Here is an 18,386-nt window from a genome sequence, read left to right as displayed (position 1 = left end):
GAAAGGTTAGATTATATAGTAGAGTTGTAGCTGCTCTGTGACATTTGTACTACAAGCAGTAGTGATATCAACATTCTTTTCTGTCTAGCTCACCTCTTCATCCCAAGAGATCAATTTTCAAGATTTTTTTTCCTTAGAAATAGAGATGAAAGGTTTTTCATGGTCAGCTAACCCAACTTATTGTTTCTAGACAAAAAAATTTCATAACTATCAAACTTATGTCATATGATATTTCATGATGATAAAACCTGCAGAATGATTTTCCCAGTTTCCATTGTTTCCTAGTAATACTAATAATGTTTAGAACTTTTATTAACACTATAGACCAGCGAAACACTGAATCACTCTTCATAATCTTAATCAATTAGCCAGAAACACTTAACAATGGATGTATCAAGCACAGTTCTGACATATTTTAACAAATGGTATCCTCATGTCCTGATTTAGCTGAAATTTATTAAAGATCTCCAACCAAAAAATCCTTATAGAATCTAGCTTTAAATAAAGGTACATATATTTCAACTAAATAAATGAACACTTAATAAACAATTACTTGGACAAATTACTATACAAAAGCCTGTACAAGTTTAGAAAGTAATCTAGATTAATCTCTCTGTAATTTCAGAATTAATAATATAATGGAGAAAATCAACATGTTCAAAGATCCATAAAGTAGAAAGGATATAGCAGATTGGGGAAATGCAAGTTATTGAATGCAAATGGACCGAAATTGATAACCATAGAAAAACAATTAGTGTCATTCCATGACAAGAAGAGTGCATTTTGCTGCACCAGAATTACATTAAAAGTCACTTGAGATCAGATCCTGGATAAGATCCTAAATGTTTGGCCAATATTTTATCAGTTTTCATATTGCTACAATTAAAATAATGCCTGGCACAAATTACACAGTGAAAAGCATTTTGGATATAATATCTAATTTAATCCTTATAAGGTCCTATGAGTGTAACTGGAGGAAGAGGTAAATATTAACACATTATTGACAGTAAGACTGACATAGTAGCCATAATCCAGTCTATGAATGAAATTACATATAACCTTTATAGTTTTGAAAAACTGCTGAATAATTTCTAGCAGAACTTACATAATTTAAGGTTAAAGACAACAATGATGAGAATGTGAAGAATGAAACTGATGGGGTAAAGAGTAAAGCAGTTACCCATGATAAAGAATAGAATTAATGCATAAACAGAGAAGACGGAGAGGTAATAGTCATTTGAAGATATATATAGAAATTGAATTTTCAGGACTTAGTGAATAATTTATTGTGGTGTCGAGAGAAATAGAAAATCAGAAATGAATCCCAGGGTGTAATCAAGAGGGCAATACAGGAAGCTTTTGAATTTCTTTCCCATGGGCACACCAAATATATAGCTAAAAATGGGTCAATTCACTCTGAGAGAAATCCAGAAACTAGTTGAGTGACTCCTCCACACTGGATGATTGAGAAAATACCCTAAATACCCTCCACTGAAATGGGGAGGAAAGGCTGAGACACACTCTCACCTTAAGCCCAGCCCCAACGTACCACTTTATAGTCGGGAGAAAACTTCCAACTCCCAGCTTCTCCCTGAGGAGTGAAGGGTTTGGACCACACATATAGGACCCCAACTTTTAAGGCTGCCACCTGAGGAATGAGTTTCCAAATTAGCTAGCTCTGAGAACCAATGGGGCTGGTATTCATGAGTCCCACAGATGTATAACACTATAACAAAGAAAGACGCAGATGTTAACAGTGACAGAGCACTCCCTATATCGACACCTTCATCCTCCCTGCTCAATGCAAAAATTACAGAAAAAAACACCAATCTCCCAGTTTTTTCCTGAAAATGATTGGATTGCATTCTTTGCCAGCTGATGCCTGAGCATCTGGCTTCTAATTAATCTTTATCTGAGACTAAAAAGAAGGAAGAAAACTCAGAGAAGTAAATCAAAATGAAGGAAGAGACATTACAACTGATAACACAGAAATACTAAGGATCATAAGAAACTACCGTGAACAATTATATGCCAACAAATTAAAAAACCTATAAGAAATGATAAATCCCTAGAAACACATAAATTACTAAGATTGGATCATGAAGAAATAGAAATCTGAAGAGGCCAATTACTAGTAAGGAGATTGAGTCAGTAATCAAATCCTCCAAACAAAGAAGAGCCAGGATCATATGACATCACTTGGTGATTCTACCAAACACTTATAGAAGAAATAATGCCAGTCCTTCTCTAACTCTTCCAAAAAACTGAAGAAGAGGGAACACTTCTAAACTCATTTTATGAGGTTTGCATTACCCTGATACAAAAACCAGATAAGGACACTACAAGAAAAGAAAATGACAGGACAATATCCCTGATGAACATAGATGCAAAAATCCCCAACAAAATATTAGCAAACCAAATTCATCAGTACATTAAAGAATCATAAACCATGATCAAGTGGAATTTATTCCTGTAAAGTAAGGATGGCTCAATACAAACAAATAAAAAATGTGATACACCACATTAATAGAATGAAACATAAAAACATGAAAATCATATGATCTTCTCAATAGATGCAGAAAAAGCAGGTTGACAAAATTAACATCCTTTCATGGTTAAAAACTCTCAAAAATTAAATATAGATGAAATGTACCTCAACATAATAAAACCCATAGATGACAAGTCCACAGCTAATGTCAGACTCAATGGTGAAAAGCTGGAAGCTTTTCCTCTAAGATCAGGAACAAGACAGAGATGCCCTTTCTCCCCTCCTAGCCAGAGCAGTTAGGCAAGAAAAACAAAACATAAAGGAAGAAATAGAAATATCTCTGTTTGCTGATGATATGATATTATATATAGAAAACTCTAAAAGATTCCATTGAAAAGTTAGAACTAATTTAAAAAATCAGTAAAGTTGTAGACTGCAAAATCAATATAAAAAAATCAGTTGCACTTCTATACAGCAGCGATGAACTGTCAGAAAGAGAAATTAAGTAAACCATCCCTTTACAGTAATATTAAAAACAATAAAATGCTGAGGAAAATATTTAACAAACATGATAAAAGATCTGTACACCAAAAGTTATAAAACATTGATGAAAGAAACTGAAGAAAACACAGACAAAAGGAATGATATTCTGTGATCATGAATTAGAAGAATTAGTATTGTTAAAATGTCCGTAGCACCCACAGCAATCTACAGATTCAATGACATGCCTATAAAATAATCCAATGTCATTTTTCACAGAGATAGGGAAAAAAAAAAAGATCCTGAAATTTGTGTGGAACCACAAAAACTCAAGTCCAAAGTGATTTTGAGAAAGATGAACAAAGCTAGAGGCATTTCGCTTCCTGATTTCAAACTATGTTACAAAGCTATATTAATCAAATTAGTATAGTACTGGCATAAAAACAGACACATATATCAATGGAACAGAAAAGAGAACCCAGAAATAAACCCACACATATATGGTCAATTACTTTTTGACAAAAGAGTCAAGAACATACAATGGGAAATGAATAATCTCTTCAATAAATTGTGTTGACATAACTGGATAGCCACATGAAAGGGAATGAAGCTGAACCCCTATCTTACACCATACACAAAAATCAACTTAAAATTAATTTAAAATGTGAATGTAAGATCTGAAACCATAAAACTCCTAGAATAAAACATAGTGTGTAAGCTACTTGACATTGGTCTTGGCAATTATTTGTTTATACTTGACACCAAAAGCAAAGGCAACAAAAGCAAAAATCAACAAGTGGGACTGCATCATGCTAAAAAGCTTCTGCATAGCAAAGAAACCTTCAACAAATTAAAAAGCAACCTATGGAATGAGAGAAAATATTTTCAAAGCACATATTCAATAAGGGGTTAATATTAAAGACATAAAGAACTAATAAAACTCAATAGCAACAAGCAAAACACTCAATTAAAAAATGAGCAAAGGACCTGAATAGACACTTTTCTAAAGAAGAAATTAATCTTGAGGAACTGCCATACTCTTTTCCATATGGCTGCACCAATGTACAATTCCCCCAGCAGTGCCCAAGGATTACCTTTTCTCCACATTTTGACCAGCATTTGTTATCGTCTTTTTGAAAATAGCTTAACAGGTGTGAGATGATATCTCATTGTGGTTTTATTTGCATTTCACTGATGATTAGTGATGTAAAGCACCTTTTCATTACTCGGTGGCCATTTGTATGGCTAGTTTGGAAAAATATCAAGCCTTTGTTTTTGACCAATTTTTCTTTCATACTTGAGACATTAATTCATTTATTTAGTTCTTGGAACAAACTTTTTTTTTCTGCAAAGTTCTGGATAGTAAACATGTTAAACTTTGCTGGCCATACTATCTCTGTTGCCTTTACTTACATCTGCTCTTGTGGTATGAAAACAAGTCAATATGTAAAAGAATGCATGGCTGCAACTATTGAGCCTGCGCTCTAGATCCCGCGAGCCACAACTGCTGAGCCCGCATGCCACAACTACTGAAGCCCACACGCCTAGAGCCCGTGCTCCACAACAAGAGAAGCCACTGCAATGAGAAGCCCACGCGCCGCAACTAGAGAAAGCCTGCACACAGAAACAAAGACCCAACACAGCCAAAAATAAAAATTAAATTAAATAAATAAATGTAAAAAAAAAAAAAAGAATGCATGGCTATGGTACAATGAAACTATACGGACACTGAAACTGAAATTTCTTAAAATTTTTTACCTGTCACAAAATATTATTCTTTTTCAATTTATTTTATTTTAACCATTAAAGTAATTACTTTTGAAGCAACATAACCATTGAAAGTTCTCAAAATGTTTGATGACATCCTTATATATTACAGATTGTGTATTTTGCAAAACTCAGTGCTAAAGTCTACCCATTTGAAGAAATTTCCATTGTTACAAATCCAAAATAACTCTTCTATTTCTTAATTACTTAGACTTTTTCATTTAAGTAAACAGCTGAATTAAATAATTTATTCAATGCAATTATTGGGTGATTATTTATCAAGAAACATAATCTTCAAAAGACGTTATTAAGAATTACAAAACCAAAAGCCAGTTGTAGTTTAATATTAGCATAGTCCCATATGTATCACTGCACTCTATTTCTTTATTGAAACCCATTCTGAAAAACTGCAGAATCCAAATATATTCACATGACAAACATCAAGGGAAACTTTTGAAAATGACAATTTCTGATATTTCTGGAAAAATATAGTTCACATAAGTTCAGTAATCAATTGATGGCTAAAGGTGCAGGAGAAAAATAGTAGGAAGTACAAATGAATTAGAAAATATAAAAGTGAAACATATTATACAGTATGTAAAATTGTATATAAAATTATAAAATACAAATGAGTTAGAAAATCTAATATTGAAACATACTAAGCACTATTTGCAAAGTTGTAATCACTATGGTTAGACAGAATCCCATTCCATTGTAAAATATAAATTTAATGATCAAAGATATTTATTAATATAGAAAATATATTTAGTGTATATGTCACATCACAAAATAATGATGCTGTATCTTAACAAGGCATAATTCATAATTATTGAATAAACTAATATGTTAGGGTAATTTTAGCCTTCTTTAGCAACTCACAATACCACAATAGTATGTGGGGCTTAATTTTAAAAATAAGGACAATTGACTGTTAAAGCAGTAGCAAGATTTTTACTTTGAATTCTGACATTCTATATAATCTAAAGATTTTCAAATACTATAAAAGTCTTATAAATTTTAAAAAACACATAAAATTATAAGATAAAGTATTTTGTTTTTAAATATATGTTTCTGATTAATTAAGCATTAAATTTTCAGGTATTTAATAAGGATAACTATTGGAAATAAGGTTTCACATATATATGAGAAGATGGTGCTTCCTCCTTGTCCATAATGGAGGGAGAGCATTAAGCATACAAACTCATGACATACAAGTTATGCCCTAAAAAGGCAACTGAATTTAGCATAATATTAGTATCCAATGTTCCATTCTTCCTATGACCAAGAATGGGTCTCAGCTTTTTGCAAGGTTTTGAGTTTTTTAGAAGTTTGAGTGAGTTTTCATGAGATTTGTCACCGGGGAAGGGCAGAGGGAAAGGAAAGGAGAGTAAAGGTAAGAAAGAAGGAAAGTCCCTTACAATTATCTAAAAACAGTGATTTATATAGATAAGTATACATAATGAAGTAGTCACAAAATTCTCCATCGCGCTTACTAGGAGTAAGAAAATACTCAACGGATTAGACTTTTCTTTATATTTGACTTTTTTTTTTTTTTTTTTTTTTGCGGTACGCGGGCCTCTCACTGTTGTGGCTTCTCCCGTTGCGGAGCACAGGCTCCAGACGCGAAGGCTCAGTGGCCATGGCTCATGGGCGCAGCTGCTCCGCGGCATGTGGGATCTTCCCAGACCGGGGCATGAACCCGTGTCCCCTGCATGGGCAGGCGGACTCTCAACCACTGCGCCACCAGGGAAGCCCTATATTTGAGATTTTAATATAAGGGCTAAGTGTGTGTGTGTATAATCTTTGAATGCTAAAGCTATAAATGCCAGTTAATGCAGCTATGCTTATCAACTACCAAATATTGTACTTCAAAAAGTATGTCCCCATGATTCATACTATTTTCTGAAAAGATGAATAACTTTGGTCAAAATTCCAGAGAAAGCCGGACTTGCCTGAATTTATGTATTATTGTATTCTTGGGAAAATAATCAGTATATACCAAAACAATGCAAAATGTGTTGTGTTATCTTTTTGTGTAAAATGCAGTCAGATGATACAATTATACTAATACAACCATATTTGATTTCATGATTCTCTATGGGACTTGCAAAATTTAGGGAGGACACAGAACTCTTCATTGTATTACTCCAACCCATATTTTTTTTTAATCATGGAACATCAGTAGCCCCTGACTATAATATTTACACAATCCTTATGACAACTGAAAATACCTCCATGCATTTCCAAAATGCATCTTTGTGGGAAGTACTGTCCCCCTTGAGAAACATGCTCTAGATTCTGTGTTTCATTGTTATTGAGCATGAATATTGTATTACTTCCTGTAACTGTATCTGAATATCATTCTGTATAAGGCAGTGAAAAGTAACATTTACATGTATATTTTTATGAATATGATAATAAATATTTATATTTACAGAGTTTTAGTTTTGAAAATTCAAACGTGTTGCCACATAGATCCGTTATATTTCAGACATGCTTGGCCTGAAATGTCACACAAAGTATGGGGAATAAACAAATAGAGAATAAGAAAGAAGTGAATAGCATTGATCAGTGCTAAGTTGAAAGAAAGTGAATCATAATTTTAAGAGGGTACTAATTTGTTTCCTTTTTGGTAAATGTTTTAGATTGCTGCAAAACCTGTTAGACATATAACTTCTAAATTTGGTAAAATAATATGATTAATGTTGTATTTTATCTTCTTATGTACTTTTAGATAAACTAGAAACTAGGTTTACTTCAGGGTTGATTAGATGAGAGAAGACTTAGACTGGGTCTTTGTACACATTGGTTTTAGAAATCAGAGTGTGTAATTTCAAAAAGGTTACATACAAATGATTCTGAGCCTTCTTTGCCTGTTTCTGCCATTATGCCAAAAACAAGACTGTTGTTGAGGAAAGAAATAGCATCTCCTAAAAGGCTCCATCTCAAAGGAAAACCTGGAATCTGAGCCTCTACTCTTTCCTCAGGAAAGTTAAGAGGACAGCAATTATTGCGGTTTTTTTCGTGGCACAGACCACAGGCAGAGCAGAAAAGATACATGTTCTTCAGCACAATAGTGGGATATCATTGTGCTTAGAGGACAGGGCCAAATCCTCTCTAACAGAGGGACTATTCTTTCTCAATATACTATTATATTAGGTTGTTGCCACAGAGAGAAAATAATGTTTTAGACAGTGGTGCTTACTTTATAGACTGCCATGTAAGTGAAACTGAGTTCCCCTGCTGAATTTATAATTAACCTCTCTATCCAAAATGTTATTCCCTTTCTTGTCCAACACCTATTCCCCTCCAGATTGAGGACTATCAGAGAAAAGGGGGGGGGGTGTGGATTTAAAACCCAGGAGGACCCTGAAGGGCCCTCTCAGGAATAAAAGGCTTTCTTTGTCCTTTCCTTTGTAGGAAGAAGGCTTCAGTCTCTTAAGCCTTCTTGAGTTCTAAAGAGCAAGCTCAAGCAGTTAAAGATTAGGACAGTAGAGTTACAGGACTCCTAGTTCCTTCTGAAAGGATGTAGATACAATATGATGCATATTTTTGAGATAGTGACTACATGCTGACCACAGGCACTAGACCTCAGACTGGTTGGAACCAGAAGATTGAGATTCTGGGGACAACACCCTGTTACCTCACCACCATCCAATCAGAAGAAGATCCATGAATTGATCACACATCCTATGACCCTCTTCCCTTACACTGTCTTTGAAAACCTTTGCCTGAAAGCCATAGGGAAGTCCTTGTCTTTTGAGCAGGAGCCAGCCGCCTGTTCTCCTTGCTTGATCCTTGCAATAACCTTTCTCTGCTCCAAACTCTGACATTTCAGTTTATTTGGCCTCACTGTGAGCTAAGCACATGAATTTGGATTTGATAACATAAATAAGCCCACTGACATGCCCCTCTCCATTAAGGAAGCTTTGGAATAGAATTTAGTTCAACTTCATTGATTAGTATTCATAACCCACCTTGAGCCTTTACATCTTTGCAAATGCAAATGCCTCCTAAGACCTCTGATATTAGGTGAGAATGAGAATTTTGGAAGGGATCCCAAAGCAACACTTTCTCTTACATATATGGGGTGACTTTCCAAAGAGAAGGAGAGGTGTTTGTTTTCAAACTGAAAGGCTTAAAGGCGAGGAGAGAGAGTGAGAGAGAGCATGCAAGTGTGAACATTTAAAAGGGAGAATAAGATGAGGAGTAAAATGATTTTCATGGATACAAACATCTCTAGATGGCATTAAGTTTTGAACTATCTTCCCTTATGCATAAAAATAGAAAGCTTGATTTTGTAAGAACTTCAGACTTTGTTCTTCCTAACCTTGATTTTTCTTGAGGGATTGCTCTAGGGCCTATACTTTCAGGACGTAATTTTTATATGGGCATATCATTCCTCTGCATGTTTTTTTCTTAATGAAAATAGTATCTAGAGGATCCATTTAAAGGAATTCAGAGGTCAAGATCATTATTCCCTTGAGTCAACTATGATTAAATGTGGAAAATTTTAATAAATGAATGGAATTGATTATATTCATATTAGATTGGGTGCTTTGTACTTTATTTACAGCACAATTAATTTAGCAACTTCATATTTCAGGATAACTTTAAAAGTCAATTTAGTCAAAATCATGTTATATATTTAAACAAATGGATATTTGATAATTTTTTTTTATTCCTTACATGTTGACTATTTTTAAAACAAAAAGCTATTATTTAAATAGTAATAGTAAGGTGGGGAAAAGAAGACAAAACAAGTGACTAAAATTGGGATGGGGGAAATCAAAACATCTTTACAACATATTCCATCTAAAGAAGAGGTGAGGCCCTAACAATCATGTTGCAAAACTTAAAATATGGCATTATCCATAGGTATACAGAGAGTATTGGTTCCTAAAATAGTACTTGGTCATTATGATAGACAAGTCAACATTTGTGCAGCCCCTGTGCTATGAGAAGCACATTACTGAATTTATTTTTCAAAACAATCCTGCAATTTAGCTATCACATCCCCATTTTTACAGGTAATGAACTAGACTCAGACATTATGAGTAACATACTCTGTGTTTCAATCAGCACCTAATGGTGCAGAGCCCAAATGCTCACGTGTGCTACCCTAGGAGCCATCTCCATCTGCATACCCTCTCCATCACTGTTTACAGATTATGAAGCACTCATCATGTGAATAAATTTACAGTGTAGGGAATAGCATTTACTATACCCAATTATTATACTACCTATTGTTTTAAAAATTCTATTTAAACAAAATCATAGAGGAATATGTTTCTCTATATGCCTTTAAATGTTATGACCAATGCGATTTTTATGTGTTCTATCATATTTGACCATGCAATTGGAATGCTTATTTCTTTACCAACCTATCAGATTTTAAAGTATATTGTTTTACTTGCTCCACTGCAGCAGATATAGTTCAGTAAAATAGTTATTTGTAATTATTTGCATAAAGGTTAAAAAATGCATGGGCTAAACCAATGTTTTACACTGCTGTGGCCTAACATATGATATCCCTGCATATTTTTTCTTTTGAGCTAAATTTAATACAATTTTTGATAGAACTGAACAATTAAAAGATGAATGCTGGGTAATAAAAATTTTAAAAATTGTAAGTTTAGAAGGCTGTATTAATGAGTAAAGTTCTAATATATATACAACTTTTTAAAATTATGTAAGACTGAGGAACAGATACCTGAGATATTCTGGAAAAGGAAATATTGATAAAGCTGTCAACTCTAACACCTTTAAAATTTTTTGTTTTAAATTTATATAGATAGAAATATATAAATAACATAACTGAAAATTAAAATGCATATTTTCAAAAATACTGGCAAATTCAGATATGACATAACTCAAGGTTCGGTTTTTTTGGAAACAACTATATATTCCACAAAAGGCATTAAATTTCCTCAGAAGACCAGTACAGCTGTGAGAAAGTGATGCCAAAAGTGCACCCTCTATACACCAATGGTTAATCGAATTTCAAGACAGAGTTTTGGGTGAGGTAGAAAAGAATAGCTTTGTTGCTTTGCCAGGCAAAGGGGGACGCAGGCGGGCTCCTGACCTCGAAAATATGTGTCCCCACCTGGGAGAATTTGATGAAGAGTTTTATAGCAATGGTTCAAGGGTGGGGTTGCTGATAAAATTAGGGTGTGCAGGGCCTCCACTCCTTTAGTCTGGTCTCAGGTAATCTTGATGAGCTTCTCTGGTAACTTTAATGTAGCCTCAGGTGATCTTTCCCCAGTATGAAGAATGCTAACATCTTAAAGAGTTTAAAGGAATTGTTATGTGTATTCCTTGAGGTGGGACCAGGACCCTTTCCCAAGGCTGCACCATTGTTTCTTGGCTGCCCCTCCCTTGTCAGCATCCCTTCCCTTCCCAGATTAGCAACTGTCTGAATCTGCCCTTTGGAACTCTGGGAAGGTCATGGAGGCTGGAGGTCTGTTCCCTACAAGAAATGGGGGACAGAAAGACTTCCATGCCCAGGAACCCCACAGGATTTTGCTCGGTTTCAAAAGAACCATCAAAAAAATCAACATCAGGCACTGTGGACACTTATGGTAGCATGGCCAGTAGCTTCTCTGAAGATCGTCATGGAGAATCTCTGAAATTCTGTCAGCAGTCAAGATTCTCCCTAACTGGTACATTAATAAAGTAAAAAGAAAGTTTTATTCCGGATTGCTTGTCAAGCATAGTTTTGAATTGTCTGCAGCACCTTAAAAGAAAAGGCTTTAAATGAGGGTAATGCACTGCTACTTCTCATGAGTTGGGAATGATTTAAATGTATAATTACAACGTTTAACTGGGAGGTAGCCTAATACATTGGAAAAGCAGAACATCCATTGAAAGAAGTGAGTTCAGCAATGAGTGTGTTTTTCTACTTGCTGGGTGCATGTGACCACCTGAAATAGATGAGAAATAATTTTGATCATGGAAAAATAAAAGAACCCAGAAGATATAGTGAGATTTTCCAGGAAATATTTAATAATGTCAAATAGACTTTCATATTTGACTCATTGATTACTTTTAATATTTTTACTCTTTAGTAGAAAACTCAGATTTCACCAGGACACAATCTAACACAGCATTAAATTCTTTCATGCCTCTGAAAAGTTTGAGCTGTATATTTTGGATGCAGAGTAACTACTTGCATAGAGCAATACAGATCTGAGCACCCATGTAGAGAAGGCTGGTGCTGAAGATTCCCCAAGAAAGATAGAAGATAAAGCTAACCTTTCAGAGTATCTGGATGGTTATCAAACATTACGTGGTGTGAAGAAAAAGGGAGTGGCATCAAGCAACTTTGCTATTGCCTGATACTTTTAGATAATTATGTCAATATGGAAGGGAGGACACCAAGAGCCCTTGGAGGAGGTGTATGTATGGCTGTGTGGGGCAGAGTTGTCTTAAAATATATTAAGACATAATGATATTGGAACAAGTGGATTCTATCTTTTTCATTAACTACCTGTGTGAAGTTTACCAAGTTACTCTGACTTTCTGAGCATTATTTCTAAAATCCAAGATTGAATAATTAAATGATATCTCAAGTTTCTTATTACTTTGAAAATTCTGTTATTTTAAAATTCTCAGTTTTCACTTGTTCATGTTTTCTGGCATAGAAATCTGATTCTTTAGTTATGAAGTAAGTCATGGAGATAGCACGTTGCATATCATGCATAGCACGTTGACTGTAGTTAATAATGCTGCATTGTATGTATAAAACTTGCTAAGAGAGTAGATCTTAAAAATTCTCATTATAAAAAAGAATTGTAACTATGTGTGGTGATGGATGTTAACAAGACTTATTGTGGTGATTATTTTGCAATATATACAAACATTAAATCATTATGTTGCACACCTGAAACTAATATGATGTTATATACCAATTACATCTCAATTAAAATAAAAGATGTCTTTTTTCTTTAAATATAACAACTAGGTAGAACATCTTTGTTCTGTAGATTTAAATACTCTATTTAAATACTATTTTAATTCATAATTCTTGACTTTTCTCTCATTATATTTTTTCACATCTTTCCTTTTATTGAAAAAATTTTAGAAAATGGCAGTTAAAGGGCACACACAAATCAACAGAGATATATTAGTGGACAACCTAGGCAAGATAAAATAAAAAAATACCATTAGCTTCTTTAATTGGTTAAAAGCACAAAATGTAACAGGCAGAAAATTTCTTTTAAATTAAAATCCTGTGTTTTTTTCCAATTATCCCCAAGTCAGATATATACACACCCACAAAAATAGTGTATGAAGGAAAGCTGACATACAAAGAAGTTGTAACCCGAATTAAGGGAAACAGCCATTGAAGCAGGAATTAACACAATAAAGTCAGCAATAGGTTAACAGTTTTCAAAACTGAGTCCTCAAATACTGCATGACACAAAGCTATACCATATAAAGTACTGCTTTATATGAAGGAAGGAGTCTGTACCATTTTTAGCAAAAATGCTTTTCCAGAGAAGCAAATCAAAACAACACAATCAGCAAACTAATGAAACTATAGCTAGATATTAGAGCTACAACTTCTCATATCTGACCTAGAAAGTCCTATTTATCCAGAATAGACTAAATTTTCAGGACAAATTAGGGACTTTTTTTTTTAACATTTCTTACTTTATCCATTTTAAGTTCTGTTTCTTTCTCCCATACCCCTTAATTCATCATGATTCAGCAGAAAGATGGTTGGTTATAGAATTGGCTATTTTTTTTCTCTTTGGTGAGACTGACATTGAGCCTGGATATTTCAGGCTTGTATGCATCCATAACAGTGTTCTGCTGTGGTCAAAATCTTAACAATGAACTTGGTGAACTCGGCTTCCCATTGCTGCTTTTTTCTTTCACTGATGAAGGTCAGCTTTAGAGTGTATTTATCACCAAACCTTTTGAGAATGTACCAAATATCATCAGGATACATCCCTGTAGAATCTTTCCTGGGGCCACAAGAAAGATGCTCTTCTCCTTATATGAGGTATAAATGGTCAAGATCTGCATCATCACAAAATAGGATATGATGCACCAAGCCAGAACAGGCTTGGATTCTGGGTCCAAATCAAAGCCACTGTGTCAAAGAAACAAGAAATGGTACAGATGGTGAGGCAACCATCAGGCCAAAATTCTCCACGTACCTGTACATTTTGGTAGAATCATTCAAAGAATTTTTCACAGCTGACACATCCCATTTGTCAGTTTTTACAGGCTTATCATCAATCTTCCACTTGTCCAACAAGCCACTATGGCTACTGCCTGTCCCATAGCTGGGGCTGTTGTCGAATCCCAGTTCGTGTGCCTGACACACAGTGGGACCCAATAAACCAAAACATTGGAGTTTGAAGGGGAGAAAGGTTTATTGCAGGGCCAAGCAAGGAGAATAAGGTGGCTCATGCTCTAAAGACCTAATCTCCCTAATAGTTTTGGGGGAAGAGATTTTATAGACAAAATTTGGGGGGAGGTCTGCAGAGTGTGTGGCCTTCCTGATTGGTTGGTGGTGAGGTAACACGGTGGTGTTCCAGGAATCTCAGTCATCTGCCTTCTAGTTCCAACCAGTCTGGGGTCCACAGGCTGTGCTCAGCCTAAAGTTACCATCCTCCACCTGGGTGGGGGCCTTAGTTCCTGTAGAAGAACTTAGAGACATGTACCAAATTGTTATGCACATCTCCTGAGGAGGATCCAGGATGAGGCCCCACCCTACACTATTGTTTCTTTCTGCATTGCCTTACTCCCCTAATTAGTAACTGTTTGAATCTGCCCTTTGGAACTCAGAAAAGGTCTAGGAGGCTGAAACATTTTCCCTATAAACAGGAAGTTGGGGGGGGGACTTCCCTGACTGTCCAGTGGTTAAGACTCCGTGTTCCCAATGCTGGGGGCACGGGTTCGATCCCTGTTTGAGGAACTAAGATCCCACATGTTGTACTGCACAGCCAAAAAAAAAAAGAAAAGAAAAGAAAAGAAATGGGGGGACACAGAAAGGCTTTTGTACTTTGGAGGGGCCAACAGTGTCCTGCTCGGTTTCAATCCCCAGTTTTATTTGATATTTCTCAATCTTGAGGAGAATAAGTGTTGGACAAGAAAAGGAATAACATTTTGGAAAGAAAAGTTAATCATAAACTCAGCAGAGGAACTCAGTTTTAGTGGGACTTGTGTTCAGGGCCACTGTCAGCCCCACTACTATCTCTGCCACCATCTTGTCTCTTTCTCATTATTTCTTTCAGTTGATTCTTTGACTACATTTTATACAACTGAACCTGCACAACCACACAGGCACACAAATATATTCTCATGGTAGAAAATTCTTTGAGCTGAATTTTAAAATAACAACTGAAAAGAATGTAGATATATATGTATCTATTTAAACTACTCATAATTTTGAAAATAAATTATTTTAAATAAGTATTTCAGTAGACAAGAAGATGTTGCTATTTAAAATATATTCAACAATTAATAGACTGAGTAAAAGGAAGGCTAAAATTCTCATTCAGGATGAAATTTTTGTCTAAATGAGTTAAGTATGAATGGTATTCCTAAATTGTGAATATAGTAATTAATTCATTTTTCTTCTTTGGAATCTCATAAGTGTCAGTTCAATTTACAAAGCTATACTCAATTTATTTACAAATATTTGTATTATCCCACTGTTCTATCAAATTCAGTTACTATCCAACCAAGTAGTAAAATTACCTGTTGTCTTTTTTTATTGCTTTTAGTGTCTTTGAAACAACATTAACTTTCTCCTGAAAAATAAAATTTGTAATTTCTATATAGATGGATCCTACTAACACTGGATGATGTGAAGGATGACACTTTTAGTCCATATTTGTGAATCAGATAATACTATACCAATTAGATAAATTCTGACAAATTTCATTTGATACTATGACGTAGAAGTTCAGTTTATGTTGGCTGGTTATACATGAGTGTATATATGATTATATATATGTATATGTTTGTATATGCATATATACACACCCATATATATATATGCACACATACAAGGTGATCACACCTATAATTTTATAAGTATAATTTGTAAAGTCATAGATGTTTAAGGGTTGTTCTAACAAGCAGATAATATTCAAACACATTCTTACAATTTTGAAAATTAATGTATACAAATTATTGCATGTCAGAATTTCCTTGACAGACTGCTATAATACCAAATGGATATATAGGACAGCTGTTGCTATAGCAACAGGATAGGCTTACAGAACCAAATACAGGATTTTTAAAAATTATTTATTTATTTATTTATTTATTTATTTTTGCTGTACGCAGGCCTCTCACTGTCGTGGCCTCTCCCGCTGTGGAGCACAGGCTCCGGACGTGCAGGCCCAGTGGCCATGGGTCACAGGCCCAGCCGCTCTGCAGCATGTGGGATCTTCCCAGACCGGGGCATGAACCCGTGTCCCCTGCATCGGTAGGCAGACTCCCAACTGTGCCACCAGGGAAGTCCAGGATATATTTTTTTTAATGATCGTACCCATTCACCTCAATCCACATACATGATAATTTTTTTTTCTGTATATACATTACTGGCTATACATTATTATCAATGATTTAAAAAATAAGGTTTGTTTGTACTTCTCTGATATATTTATATATAAGTACATTCTAAAAACTTTTAAAAAATTGAGACTTTGGTTTTCTGCTGATTATTTGCTCTTGTTTATGTTATGGTTTGATTTTCACGAATAACTGTTATATAGACACATGATAGATATAGAGATTTATATTTTTGTAATTTTTTTTTTCTTTTTTTTGCGGTATGCGGGCCTCTCACTGTTGTGGCCTCTCCCGTTGCGGAGCACAGGCTCCGGATGCGCAGGCCCAGCGGCCATGGCTCACGGGCCCAGCCGCTCCGCGGCATATGGGATCCTCCCAGACCGGGGCACGAACCCGTATCCCCTGCATCGGCAGGCGGACTCCCAACCACTGCGCCACCAGGGAGGCCCTATTTTTGTAATTTTGTATGCAGGTTAATTCTTATCATTGAAAGAATGGAACTATATATCTCAATTTCAGATGTATATATAGATAGATAGATATAAATATAGATATAGATATGTTCTAAACATTAACATAATTGACATTTGGGACCAAGTAAATTGGTCCTCTTTATTAGGGGAGGCTGTCCTGTGTACTCTAGGATGTCTAACTGCATCCCTGGTCTCTATCCACTAAATGCCAGTAGCATTAGTGGATGCTATTATTGGATCCCCCACCACTCCCAATTTCGAGAAGCAATGAACGTATATATATAATTCAAGCAATGTATACCAAAGATGTCTCCAGATATTGCCAAATATTCCCTTGGAGACAAATTGGCCCCTGTTGTGAAAAGCTGGTCTAGTGTTTTAAAAATTTTCCATACCAGCCAAATATATATTAAAGATTAACAGCAATAGATTAAATATTTAAGCATTTGAACTATTTGAAAAATCCACATACATCTTTGTCTGATGAATTTTCATGGACTCTTCCAGTCATTCAAATCTTGGGTCTTTAAAATATTTTAAAATATTAGATAAATAAGCAAATTTTCTTTCCTATAAACAAGTATTTTAATAATATGTAGTAAGAAAAACACATAATATATGTTAGGAACTTTAAATCATCTATGATTTTATAATATTTACAAGCTAATTAATTAACTTGCCTTGGTTTTATGTATGCTGGGAGATGACATGAGATTCCTTAATCTAAGATGGGCAGTTTATTGCTAAAGCAATAGCAGTAGCCAGAGAATCAGTTTTATTTGTGTTAGATTTCTGAGTTCCAATTCCTACAGGGAGACCCAAAGAGTCAGAGGATAACTGCACAGGTGGGGTGGATTGTATTGTAGGAAAGGAATGTTGAGTTTAGAGATTTCAAATCTCTTCTAATGGGGAACTAGTATGCCTGCCCTTTGATTTAGAGGGTGACAATATCTCTATTTTCAATCCTGTTTGCTATAAAAATGTCCTTTACAAAAGAAATCTGGAAGAAAAGACAGTCAGTTCTTTGCTTACAAATATACAAAACATAAGAGACCCAGGAAGAATTGTTCCCCAACAGGTACTGCATATAGATAGATTACATGAAACATAAACTTGAATTTAGTTATTGCTAAATAAATGCTGAAACAATTTGAAATCAAATTTGAGTGACATGTACTGATTTTATCATCAGGACCAAGATATATAAAACCTATATAAAATAAATAAATACAGGCCCAAAATTATAAAACACAAGTAATTGTGATTTTAATTACCTGCCTTTTTTCCACTTCTAGAAAAAGAATATCCTGTGGTATTTACAGAATCAGACTTGGGAGCTAGCCTGTCTGGATTCAGATTCTGGGTTAGCTACTTAACAGTGATATGACATTAGACGAGTTTTCTTTCTTTAGCCATTCATTGTTCAACTTCAGATTTTTCTGTAAAAGAGAGAAGGTAGTAGTACTCATAACACCAGCTGTTGCTAAAATTATAAGTGGTAATTCATGTAATGTATATCGTGTAGAACAAAATAAATAATAAATGCTACTTATTGTTATTTCTTCTTTTTTGTATGAGTGAATTCAGTGTGCAAGTCACTGAAGCAAACATTGAAAATGCCAAGATATATAAGACACAAT

The 18,386-nt window shown here is 34.8% G+C and overlaps 1 pseudogene across 1 annotated transcript; it reads right to left on the bottom strand.

Annotated features, from left to right (window-relative positions):
• Window positions 1-13,444: 13,444 nt before the first annotated feature.
• Window positions 13,445-14,108, bottom strand: LOC309802912 (signal peptidase complex subunit 2-like; annotated as a pseudogene). The gene has a single exon. The product of its transcript is annotated as a signal peptidase complex subunit 2-like (transcript).
• Between the last annotated feature and the right edge of the window lie 4,278 nt (window positions 14,109-18,386).

This window comes from Mesoplodon mirus (genome assembly GCF_964341445.2).
Source record: "Mesoplodon mirus genome assembly, chromosome: 4".
NCBI classification, from domain to species: domain Eukaryota; kingdom Metazoa; phylum Chordata; class Mammalia; order Artiodactyla; family Ziphiidae; genus Mesoplodon; species Mesoplodon mirus.
This window is presented reverse-complemented; position numbering and strand designations above follow the sequence as displayed.